The sequence below is a fragment of the Prunus dulcis genome, chromosome 7 (genome assembly GCF_902201215.1).
Source record: "Prunus dulcis chromosome 7, ALMONDv2, whole genome shotgun sequence".
NCBI classification, from domain to species: domain Eukaryota; kingdom Viridiplantae; phylum Streptophyta; class Magnoliopsida; order Rosales; family Rosaceae; genus Prunus; species Prunus dulcis.
In genome coordinates, this window is record NC_047656.1 from 8,298,973 (window position 1) to 8,312,235 (window position 13,263).

Below are 13,263 nucleotides of genomic sequence, written 5' to 3' on the forward strand. Positions count from 1 at the left end.
CCATTTGATTTAGTTCATTCTGATGTTCGGGGACCTTCCCTTATTTCTACAGCCTTGGGAGTTCGCTGGTTTGTGTTATTTGTGGATGATTACACTCGTATGGTGTGGTTATATGGGATGAAAAATAAAAGTGATGTGGTTGAAATTTTTCAGCGTTTTTATCAGATGATTCAAACTCAATTTATACTTCCTATCAAGGTTTTCGATCTGATAACGGTGGAGAATTTGTTAATTCGGCGTTATCCCATTTTTTTCACACGAAGGGTGTATTCCATGATACTACTTGCCCTCAAACACCGCAACAGAATGGGGTTGCTGAACGTAAAAATGGGCAGATCCTTGTTGCCGCCCATGCTCTGCTGCTTGGTGCATTAGTTCCAAAGGGGTTCTGGATGGATGATGTTACTTATGCAGTCTATCTCTTGAATCGTCTACCTTCACGAGTTTTGGATTTCCAAACTCCTATGCAGGTACTGACCCATCATCTCTCTGCCTCTTCTATGTTGACTTTGTCTCCAAAGGTGTTTGGTTGTGTCGTCTATGTTCACCTCCATCAGAATCAGAGGAGTAAGCTGGACCCATGTGCTCCCTGCTGTGTCTTTCTCGGTTTCTCTCCTCATCAGAAAGGCTACCGATGCTATCATCCTGCAACTCGACGTCTCTATGTCTCTATGGATGTTACCTTTATTAAGGATGAAATGTTCTTCTCTGATACACTCGAGCATGTCCTTCAGGGGGAGACTAGTAGTGAAGAACATAGCTGGCTAGATTTACAAGGTGGAGTGGTATTGGATAGTTTGATACAAAGGGAAGAACCGACCAAACCTACTGAACCGGCCGAACCTGCTACACCCGTTGAACCTGCTATTTTAACTGATGTCACTGCTGTCACTGAACCGATTACCCCCTATGAAGCTTCCCTAATAGTACCCGATCAAGCTCCCCTGGATAATCCTAAGGTAAGTGCTTCTATTCATACTACTGATGATTCTTATGTTTTACCGCCTAGACAGAACCGTGGGGTTCCACCTGATCGTTACTCACCAGAAGGCAAAGCAAGATATGCTACTGCCCATTATGTGATGGATCACATGTTATCTCCTGAGTGCAAAGCTTTTGTGGCCAGAATGGATAGTATTAAAATTTCAACCCGTGTTGAGGAGGCATTTAATGATCCAAAGTGGGCTGAAGCCATGAATATTGAAATGGAGGCGCTGCAGAAAAATAATACATGTGACATCCTTGATCTACCAAAGTGAATGAAGCCTGTAGGATGCAGATGGGTGTTTATAGTTAAATATAATTATGGAGACGAAACAACTGTTCGTCGCATAACATTTGCGCGACGATCAATTATTCGGCGCACGTATATTTGCGCGACGAAAGGAATAGCGCGACGGAAAATAATTCGTCGCGCAAAGCTTGTTCGGGAGACGTAGATGTTCGCCGCAGAACCATTCGCGCGATGAGAAAGTTTTCGTCGCTCATATATTTGCGCGACGAAAATCTCTGTCGTCGCGCCGAAGAAGATGCGCGACGAAACTATTCGTCGCGCAAAACGTGTTTGCGAGACGTATGTATTCGTCGCGCAAGAATTAAAAGTAATAAAAAAGTTGATTTTTTTATTTTTTTTGTTACATGCGGGTTTGCGCGACGAAATATTTGCCGTCGCGCAAACATAATATTACAATTTTTTTTTAATATTTTTAATATTTTTTATTTTAAATATTTTTTATTTTAAATAAAATTGGTTTTTTTTTATTGATTAAACAATGAAATTGCAATAAAAATAAATTAGAATAAAATTTTGTTATAAAATAAAATAAATGTATTACAAATAAAATAAATGTTTATGATGAAAATAAATACACTAATCAAATAATGAATCAAAATCAACCGAGTCGTCGCCAATATGCGGGTCGGAGGGGGCGTTCACCGGGGCAGTGGTCTGGTGGGGATGCTCGGGATGGACGGGCTCGGAGGTCGGCGCATCAAAATGCGGGACTGGAATGCCGGACTGTGCGAGGGACTGCAGAATGGCCGACAACTTGTTCTCAAGAGTGGCCACCTGTGCTGTCAAAGCAGTGACCTGACTGTTTGACTGCGCCGATGAACGAGGTCTAGGTTCCCTCCGCCGGGCATTCCCCATCCCTCGACAATATGTCCCCGGCCTCCTCCCGAGAGTCTGATCCAACGTCTCCGTCAAGATCTGAAATCCAGCATCCTGTGGAGGAGCCACAGACTCGATCGGAGTCTCGGGAGGAAGCTGGGAGGCGGACTCCTGAAGAACCAACTGGCTCCTCTCCACCATCGTCGTCTGTTGAACATAACATAAAATATAAATTAAAACATGCATATAAATTGAATGCGTAACATAAGAATTAAAATTAAATAATACTTACATGAAGGGACTCGGCCAACTCATTCCCGGGTCGAACATAAACGTCACCAAAGGCGTCGATCTCTGGGAACTTGGACCCCTCCTAAATTGAACAAGAGAAGAAAAATATTAGTATGAAAAAAATAAATTAATAAAAATGACATTAAAAATGAAATAAAAATTTTGTGATTATTACCCGACGCCGTGCATCCATCCTATACGAAAAGGGTCTGGAGCCGGAATGGTGGAGAAGGGTCTTCTTCTTCCTATTACCCTTATTCACTTGGGCTTTATTCTGTTATACAAAAAATGAAACGTATTAGTTAAAATATAAAAAATTAAATAATAATGAAATAAAAAAATAAAATAAACATTAATAAGTAATAAGTAATAATTAAACAAATATAATTAAAAAAAATACCGCAAATTCGGGCGCTTGAAAATGAGCGCAGAGCCACTCCCAACTATCCTCCCGCCCCTCAAGCTCCTTCGGGCAACCCTCCTGAAGAGCGACTTGCGGATCATCATAGGCCTGAAAATGGTGGTGCAAGTCGCTCTTCCACTGCTTGTACCTCTCAGCGAAGAGTCTGTTGACGTACGTCAACGACTCTTCGTCGAGATCCTCCAAGTTATAGTTCGTCTGCAATCAATTAATTAGATACGTTAAGTAATAGAAATATACACAATTTTAAAGAAAAATAATGAAAATGTAAGGTACATACCGACAACTGGCCGCGAACCTCCGCCTTGATCTCGTCGGGCATGACCCTCCAAGACTTCCATTGCATCGGGCAATGGGTCCGCACGACGTGGCCAATGTCGTGGGCCAAGGAGCTATGCAACTCCGCCGTCGGTGCAGCCCGATGGCGCTCGTCGTATCCGATGCTAATACGACTGTTGGTCACCCGGTGACCTTCGCCGTCTTCAGCTGACGACACGGTCCCCGGGTGTTCTTCTTCGCTGCAAAGAAATAAGGTATTAATGTTAAATAAAAAAACATTGTCAAATTTCAATATAAAATTAACAATACAAAAGTGTAGTTATACCTGGCTGTGATCCCGAGGCACCAGTACCGTCGGTCGATGTCGTGTCGATGGTGTCGGTGGGCCGGTGCCGCCGCCTAGCACTAGCTGGCTGCGCGACGGATGACGCAGATGACGCAGGCGCCTGGGACGCCCCGGGACCAACCACCACGTGGTCCAGCAAAGCTGGAGCAGTGGCAGCAGATGCCGACTGAGCCGGGGGATCCGAACTCGGTGCAGTCGTCATCGACCTACCACGTCTAATCAAGTCTGACATCTGCACATATAATTTCATTCAGAATTTAAACTAATTAATTAAAAGCATAGCATGACCTAGGGTTTGGAATTTCGGAGTATCCGGGACTCCGATCAACGATCGGTCGAATCCTAAACGATCCTAGAAACACAAAGGTACAACTACGTGAGTTTCAGTTCGATCCAACGGTCCGAACATATCAAACCTGGAAATCGCACAATAGGCGAAATCCGATCAAGACTCAAACGGCAACCAAATTCAAATCCGAGCAAACCTACGCGCTCGTGACAAACAGGGGATTGCTCTGGGACCCAATGCCCCACTGCCACAGTATCCCACCCGCCACCACACGCGCCGGCAGCGCGTGGGTGTCCAAAGCGATAAAATTCGCCGGAAAATTCTAAAAACTAAGGGCCAAGGTTCCTACCCTAGGTTGAAAACATTAATTGGAGCCACTTTTGTTCTCGGACCTACCCCGAAAAATGGCCGGAAGTGGCCGGATTTGACATTCCCAAACCGGCCAAAACCTAGGGTTTTAATTCCTATTTCCTACAGCGAAAATTCAGTAAATCCTAACCAACCATCAGCTAGAGCACAAAAAATAGTCGAGAAATCATACCTCAGGCGTCGGAAATGGTGGCCGGAGGAGAGAGAAATCGGCCGGCGAAGAATCGGGAAAAATCGACGAATTTGCGACGGCAGGGAGGCGGCTGAGGTGACGGCAGGGAGGTGGCTGAGGTGACGGCGGAGAGAGAGGGCTGAGGTGACGGCGGAGAGAGAGGCAGGGAAGGAGGAAAACCAGAAATGGGGAAGAAGGAGGCCTCGGGTCGTTTCTGCAGATTTATTCGACTTTGCGCGACGAATAGTAAAATGCGTCGCGCAAAATAGAATTAATGAATCTTGCGTGACGACATATCCGTCACGCAAAATGGCATTAATGAACCTTGCGCGGCGGGAAGGACTGTATTCGTCGCGCAAAACACTGTCTGGCTGCCAAAATTTTGGGATTTAGGGTTTAGCGGGAGGCTGAAACTGAAAGGACTGTGCCTTTTGCGCGACGAAGGAACTGTGCGTCGCCCAAGGACATCCTTGCGCGACGGGAAGATCTCTATTCGTCGCGCAAAACACTTTCTGGCCGCCAAAATTTTGGGATTTAGGGTTTAGCGGGAGGCTGAAACTGAAGGGTCTCTGCCTTTTGCGCGACGCTGGTCTCTGCCTTTTGCGCGACGAAGTAAGTAAGCGTCGCGCAATATTATCCTTGCGCGACGGGAAGCACTATAATCGTCACACAAAACACATTCTGGCCGCCAAAATTTTGGGATTTAGGGTTTAGCGGGAGGTTGAAACTGAAGTGCCTTTTGCGCGACGAAGTCAATAAGCGTCGCGCAATATTACCCTTGCACGACGGGAAGCACTATAATCGTTGCGCAAAACACATTCTAGCCGCCAAAATTTTGGGATTTAGGGTTTAGAGGGAGGCTGAAAGGGTCTTTGCCTTTTGCGCGACGAAGGCGCGTTATTCGTCGCGCGTGTTCAAGATTTTGATTCGGTTGAAATTTTCACTAAGTGTTCAGAGGGGTCGAGGGATTGCGCGACGAATAAACTTTGTATTGCGCGACGTTTTTATTTTGTTCGTCGCGCGAGTTCATAATTTCATTCGGTTGAAATTTTCACTAAGTGTTCAAAGGGGATGGAGGGGTGAACTGTGTGTCCCAGATTGCGCGACGAATGAAAACATATCCGTCGCGCAATCTTTATGACTTTCACTTTGCGCGACGATAGGAAATGTTATTCGTCGCGCAAAACCTAAACCCTAAAATGTAAACCCTAAACCCTAACCCTAAGCCCTAAGCCCTAAACCCTAAACCCTAAAATAGTTTCAATGATCCAACCGGCAAACTTATTTTTTTATACTTGGAGATCGTATACGCCAAAAATCAAAACGACCAAACATTCAGATATCAGAAAACGGGACAAAATATTTCGACGGTTATAAATGAAAAGTCATGATTTAACGGTTATTTTAATTCCGATTTTGATCATTTTTTTACAGCAACATTTGTTGACCCTATATGAATACAATGACTGAATTTGATCTTCAATTTCAGATTTTTACACTAGGGGATACCACATAAACGTTAAGTTACATTTTGACAAATGTATGAACAAATTTTTGAGTTTTTGGTGAATATATGATTTTGATAGCACACGCAGTCTACGAAACTAGTTTCAGTCATCCAGCCGTCAAACTTGTTTTTTTATAATTCGAGATCATAGACAGCAAAAATCGGCCAAAAAAAACATTCAGAGATTAAGTAACGGGGTAAAACTTTTCGACGGTTCTAAATAAAAAGTGATGATTGAACGGTTATTTGAACTCCGATGTTGATGATTTTTTGCACCAACAGTCCTACACTCCATATGAATACAATGAACTACTTCGATCGCCAATTTGAAATATATATGTGTGTATATATTATACTATAACGTTACCTAATATATATTTGCGCGACGAAGTCTTCTTATCGTCGCGCAAAAACACCATACGCGACGCACATGTATTCGTCGCAAAACTATTGCGACGAGGTTTGTTCGTCGCGCAAAATTTACGCGACGCATTTTTATGCGTCGCGTATGGTATTTTTGCGCGACGATAAAGAGACTTCGTCGCGCAAGGATTTGGCGCCATAACTCCCCCTTTAATTCAAATTGTGTATGCTTTGTATTTTTTGGAAAGGTTTTGTATTCATCATTTTTTATGCTTTGTATTTTTTGGAAAGGCTTTGTATTTCTTCATCAAAACCAAACTAAATTGATAATTAAGATTTGAATCGACCGAATTTATCGGTTTGACTAGATTGATGCCACTAATCATGAACCAAAGTGAAGAAAAATAAGTGGCACACAGCTAATATTGGAGAAATAACTTAAATTTTCTGTTTAAACATGAAGAAATAACTATATCTCAAAAGAAAAAAATAATAATTGAAGAGGCCTTAAGGCATGAATAAATAAATAAATAAAAACCAATCAACAAGCATGGGGTCGTAATAAGTACTGACTAAAGTATTGACTAAAGTATTGACATTCCAATGAAGTTTGTGATGAAATATGGAGAATGAATACACAACTACATATGGACAACTACATATATTCAAAGATTTGTATTACACAAAATGAATACACTAACATAATAAATTTACAAATAAATTCATTATTCATCATCTGAACTATAATAACTTTCGTTATCGCCGCTATCATCACTCTCGGTCTCCCAATCTTCTTCCTCCTCCTCCTCTATAACTGCATCATCGGCGTTGCTAGGGCCCACTGCAACATCGTATCGGGGAAGATCACCGAGGTCAATTGTAATTGACTGAATCGGTATTTCGACTGAAGACACTCCTTCTATTTGAAACGGTTCTTGTATAACATTTGTATCTCGAAGTGTTTCCGCATCATTTTCCATTGAAGATTCTAAACGTTGGTCAGCCACATTGTCGACGCCGTTGTCACTTGGGTCTAGTTCTGGTATATCATACACGTTCCTATGATCCATCTTCTGCACAACTTTCCACCCGCTCCCGGCTTTAGGGTCATCTAGATACACAATTTGGGACGCCATGTTTGCCAAAATGTACGGGTCGTCATCATACCAAGTTCTGTTAATGTTCACAGACAGTACTCCATGGTCGATTTTAACACTTCCCGCCCTATTTGGGTTGGTATCGAACCATCGACACTTAAACATGATGACTTGGTATCGATCTTTGTAAAGCAATTGCACGACAGTTGTCAGTTTGCCATAGAAATCAATGTCCGTACTTTCGCCTCCACCTGGGACATGGACACCGCTGTTTTGCGTACACAACTTGTCATCTCGTGCGGCCCCCAAAAATTTGACGCCGTTAACATTACAACCCGAGAACAATTCAGCGCGAATTGGGCCGAACGCCAAGTTATATAACTCATCACTGTAAGTGGGGGAATTCGATGATTTCAATTTATTCACCTAATAGTATACAAAACCATTTACATGTTAGTCTGACAAAATTAAATACTACAATTTATATTTGTCAATTACAAAACACTTATAACTTACAGAATCCAAAAACCATTGTGGAAATAATTCACGGTGTTTCCGGGCAACCAAATGTGATGGATGTTCTCGCTTCATCATCTGTTCATGCTCATCTAAGTAGGCCATTATCTCATCACAATTGTTCATACGAACCAATGCGCTACCTCCATGTCATTTCTAGAAAACGACTCTCCTCGTCCAGGATCTCCAAATGGTCGTGCGCTTTGGGCAAAAACAGAAAGTTTTTCATTTCTCATACCTCCGTCATTATTGCGTTGAGGACGATTGAAAACCGTCTCCACATCTTTTAAATACATTCCACAGAAAGTAAGCGACTCATATTGAACCCAAGCCTCTATAATTGATCCTTCGGGCTTTGCCCTGTTGCGTACACTTTTTTTCAGCTCTCCGAGAAGCCTGCCAAAATAAAACGATATGATACAAATTAGCAAACTGTCGATAATGATGCATACACAAATGATAAAGATTATATACCTTTCTATTGGATACATCCAGCGATAGTTGACAGGACCAGCAAGCAATGCCTCTTCTGGCAAGTGAACCATCACGTGCATCATACTTGTAAAGAAAGCTGGAGGAAATATCATCTCAAACTTGCATAGGACTTGGACAATGTCATGGCGCAACTGAAACATGTCTGTCCTTCGCAATGTTTTTGCCGTCAGTTGGGAAAAAAATCTGGATAACAACATGATTGGCTTCACCACATCTTCCGGCAGTAGGTGTCGAATACCCACAGGAAGTAGGCGTTGCATAAACACATGGCAGTCATGGCTCTTAAGTCCAGTAAATTTACCCCCATCGACATTCACGCAACGTGCGATATTAGAAGCATACCCATCGGGAAATTTGACAGACGATACAAACTTTAGAAACTCTTTTTTGTCATTCGGTTTCATAGAAAAGAATGCAAGATCCCTTCTAGCTTTATCACTGTCCCTATTCATCCATAAACCCCTTCGTATGCCCATTCTTTCCAAATCAAGACGAGCTTTGATCGTGTCCTTCGTCTTCCCCTCGATATCTAGAATCGTGCCCACCAATGTGTCGAATACATTTTTCTCAACATGCATCACATCTAGATTGTGCCTCAATTTCAGTTTCGACCAATATGGGAGCTCAAAAAACATAGGCTTGTGCGTCCAGTTCAAATGTGTAGAAGGTCTGGTCCGACTCACTGTTTTTCCGAACGGAGCAAAATCCAAACGGTTCAGCTGTTCCAAGATCTCATCACCGGACCATTCTCTAGGTCTGAGGCGACGCTCTGTGTTCCCGTCGAACTCTTTATCTTTTTCCCGCCATTCGTGGTCCCATGGCAACCATCTCCGATGACCAAGGTAACAAACTTTTCCTGCGTGCCAACCAGAAGTTACATCTTCCTTGCATACAGGACATGCCATATAACCCTTTGTGCTCCACCCAGAAACCATTGCATATGCTGGGAAATCATTCACAGTCCACATAACTGCTGCCCGCAAAGTGAACATCCTCCCAGTTGATTTATCGTACGTGCGAACACCGCTTGTCCATAAATCCTTCAGCTCATCAACCAGAGGCCTTAAGTACACATCAATTGACCTGCCAGGATCCTCAGTTATCAAAACAGTCATCATCATGTATTTTTTTTTCATGCATTTCCAAGGCGGCAAATTATATGGGAATGCGAAAATCGGCCAAGTGCTGTGGTGTTGGTTTAGAACCCCATACGGATTGAATCCGTCAGTGGCAAGTCCCAATCTAACATTTCGGGGATCAGCAGCAAACTCGGGGAACGTTCGATCGAACTCTTTCCATGCCTCCCCATCTGCAGGATGCCGCATCACATCATCGTCTACCCGTTTTTCCTTATGCCATCTCATGTCTGTGGCAGTATGCGTCGACATATACAATCTCTGCAACCTAGGTTTAAGGGGCAGATAACGCATCACTTTTTGTGGTATCTTAGTCGTTCTATTCTGGGATGTCATTTTGAACCTCGACTCATTGCATATAGGGCATGTATCCAACGTTTCATGCTCTTTGTAGAATAACATGCAATTGTTTTTGCAAGCGTGGATTTTTTCATAACCCAATCCAAGACCATGCAACACCTTCTGTGCATGTTTATGGTCTTTCGGCAAACAATTGTCCGTCGGAAGCATTCTCTTGAAAACCCCAAAAAGTAATCGAAACACAAGTTCGACATACGATACTTTATTTTTCCGTGCATTAGCTCCACAATGGCAGTGAGAACGGAAAAGCTCTCGCACCCCGGGTATAACTCTTGGTTGGCATTTTTTAACAGTTTTTCATACTGTTCAAACTCCGCACTGTCTATTGGTGTAGGCACGTCATCTTCCCCTTCCCGATTGATGTTGGTCGATGCGAATGGAAAAGCATCCTGTATAATACCCATGACTTGATCATTAGGATCCACAATAGGTTCAACATTGTCCACTCTTGGGGCATTTGAAGACGAAGCATGGTCTACTTGTTCGCCGTGAAGGTTCCAAATGCTATATGTTTCAATCATTCCATTCCTTACTAAATGAAATCCAACATTTTCAATTGTCTCAAACAACGTGTTGTTACACCTCCTACAAGGACAACGGATTCTAGTTGCACCCGGGTTGTGTCTACGTGCAAACTCAATAAAATCCTCGATTCCATCCAAGTATTCGTCTGCGCATCTATTCGGGTTCTGTATCCACCTTCTGCTCATAATTCCTGAAACCACAATCACGACACAACAATCACAACAACTTCATACGAAGTTATAATGTCACCTTATGCCTCCGGTAAGGGCCCTATCCCATTCGGGAATGCATAGTCCTGTCACGTAACCTACGGCTACATGAGATTAGATTTCGACGTGGATTAATTTCGGCAGCATCTCGACACAGTTCTTGAAGTGGGCATAGGTATAAATACCTACGTACCACCCGAAGAACGTACCGAGATGACACCGAAATCTCCACAATCGAAACCTAATCCTGTAGCCGAAGATTATGTGACAACACTATGCATTACCAAACTGTCCAAATAATGGGACAATTCAAGAATTAATTGGACCGCAGTCATGCCTTACGCATCCATGCACGAAATCCAACTAATCTCGAACGGGAAACTACGTGTTACTAAACATAAAAATAAAAGTACGAAGTTAATTTCAATTAACTTCGTACATCACAACACATTGTGCTACGTCACGCACAATTTCACAACATTATAAACATATAACTTCACAAAAAAAGTACAAACATAACAAACAAACTTTTACAATAACATACCTTCTCAATCGTTCTCCACCAATCACTAATCACAAATATCCCTAACGAGAACAAAATTAATAGCATTAGTACGAATTTACATTAATACATTTAAACTAACGACAAAAAATACATACCTAATAAACGTACAGAATTCACAGCAGAGCAGCAGCAGGGAGGGAGAGTGAGAGAGAGGCAGAATGCAATTTTTGCATTCTGCCTCTGCAATGGCAGATACAAATATGAAGAAGAAGGACTTTGCGCGACGAACAAGGAAAATTCGTCGCGCGAAACGCCGTCGCGAAAACCCACTTTTCCGTCGCACAAAACAACATTTCCGTCGCGCAATCACGTGTCGACATCTGCTTTTTTGCGCGACGAACAAAATTATTCGTCGCACAAAATTCCGTCGCGCAAATACAATCCGGCGTCGCGCAAAGTGTAACTTTCGTCGCGCAAATAAAACTATTTCGTCGCGCAAGAACGCACCGCTATTAAACTTTACGCGACGACGGCACTTCCGTCGCGCAAAAACCCCCTGCATATTGGCGCCAAAAATAAGTTTCCCTCGTTTTCTTACGCGACGGTTGATTTTTTCGTCGCGCTAAGTTGTCTTTTGAGACGAAAACTCTCGTCGCGCAAAATGTTTTTACCGCCATAAAAGGAGCCAATTTTGTGTCCATCTTTGCGCGACGAATATCAGGAATTGTCGCGCAATATTGTCATGCGCGACGATCTCTGTCGTCGCGCAAGATTTTGGCGCCAACAACATAGACGAGTTTTTACCACCTTTGCGCGACGAAATTTATTTACGTCGCGCATGGACTCTTTCCGCGACGAAATTATTTGTCGCGCTTGTTATCTGTTGTTTGCGCGACGGAATTTTTTTTTCGTCACAACAGTACTTCTTGCGCGACGAAATTTTCTTCGTCGCGCAAATAGTAAATCGTAGTAGTGCCCTCACATATGTAGTGCCAGTTATTTTGCAATGCACAAATGATCTCAACTCTAAGAAATTATTGTATGGTTCTATGAGGCAAATTATTACAACACATACCAAGTAGAGAGATTTCCTTTTCCGAAGATGAAATCTACGGTTCCTTGAATGTAGCAGTCCTTGAAGAAATGCAAGCCCTTGTAATCATAAAGAGTGTCTTGAAATCCAATAAACTTGCAATTGTAGAACGCTACCTTGTCCCCGGAGATCTGCAATGCAACTGCCTGTGCATCCCATCCAGCTCTAGCGCCGAATTCTGCAAAATTATATTAAACCACTCCATGAGACCATGATACATACATTACCATCATTAGAATAATATAACATTTCTCTAACTAAAGCAAATTAATCAATTCATAATTACGTACCGTAACAATAATGTTAGCAGCCCTAAAATAGTCAGATTCCAGTCAATGTACCACTGTAGACAGTCCCATACTTCTGAGCCGTGCCATCAAACATCAAAGTTGGCATATTTTTTGGCGATCCATACAACGTCACAAATGGTTTATTTTGTGGGATTTTGATTTTCTTGTTGTACGCTCCACCTCCAATGTACACGACCACACGCTTGGTGTTCCTCTCTTGGATGCTATTAATGGCATCCGTGAGGGTTTTGAAGTTTCCACTTCCATCTTTCATGACCTTGATAAGTTTTGGGCCATCCTCAGCCGTTACAAGGGCGGCATCAAACACGCCCTTGCATTCTGCTAACGGCTTGACGTTGTTATCAAACCAGCTGCCAACTTGGGAACCATCAGCAGGTATCGGTGTCGAATCGTCAGCGACGGTGGTACTAACAGCGAGGAGAATTGTTATAATTATAAACCCAGCTGCAGGCATGACCATGCATGTCGTTCTTCCAGCCATCTTGTTATTGCGATAAGCTGCCTCAAGTATCAATGATACACAATTCTAATTAGGCTAGGCCTAGTATATATATTGGTTCTATGAATTGGAAATCCTAATGCAACCAGGAAGTATAAGGAAATCTAGTTAACAAAAGGAAAAACAACCCCAATCCAAATGGGAAATAAATTAAGGCACAAAATTACCAAAACGTGCATGTATGTTTGTTTGGGTGCTTATGAGCTAGAGGGTTAGATGTTTTTTCTACATCGTGGTAAAATAAAGCATATAATGTAACTTTTTTTTATCCTACATGTTATAGTCAAGACAAATTTTTTGTATAAATACAATTAAAAGGGTAAGTTCATATATACTTTAAGAAAAATTAGGTAGAAGTCACATAATATAA

The 13,263-nt window shown here is 42.4% G+C and overlaps 1 pseudogene; it reads right to left on the reverse strand.

The window, feature by feature from the left end:
* LOC117635306 overlaps window positions 1-12,875 on the reverse strand; it is a 57,839-nt pseudogene extending 44,964 nt beyond the window's left edge.
* Window positions 12,876-13,263: the final 388 nt, after the last annotated feature.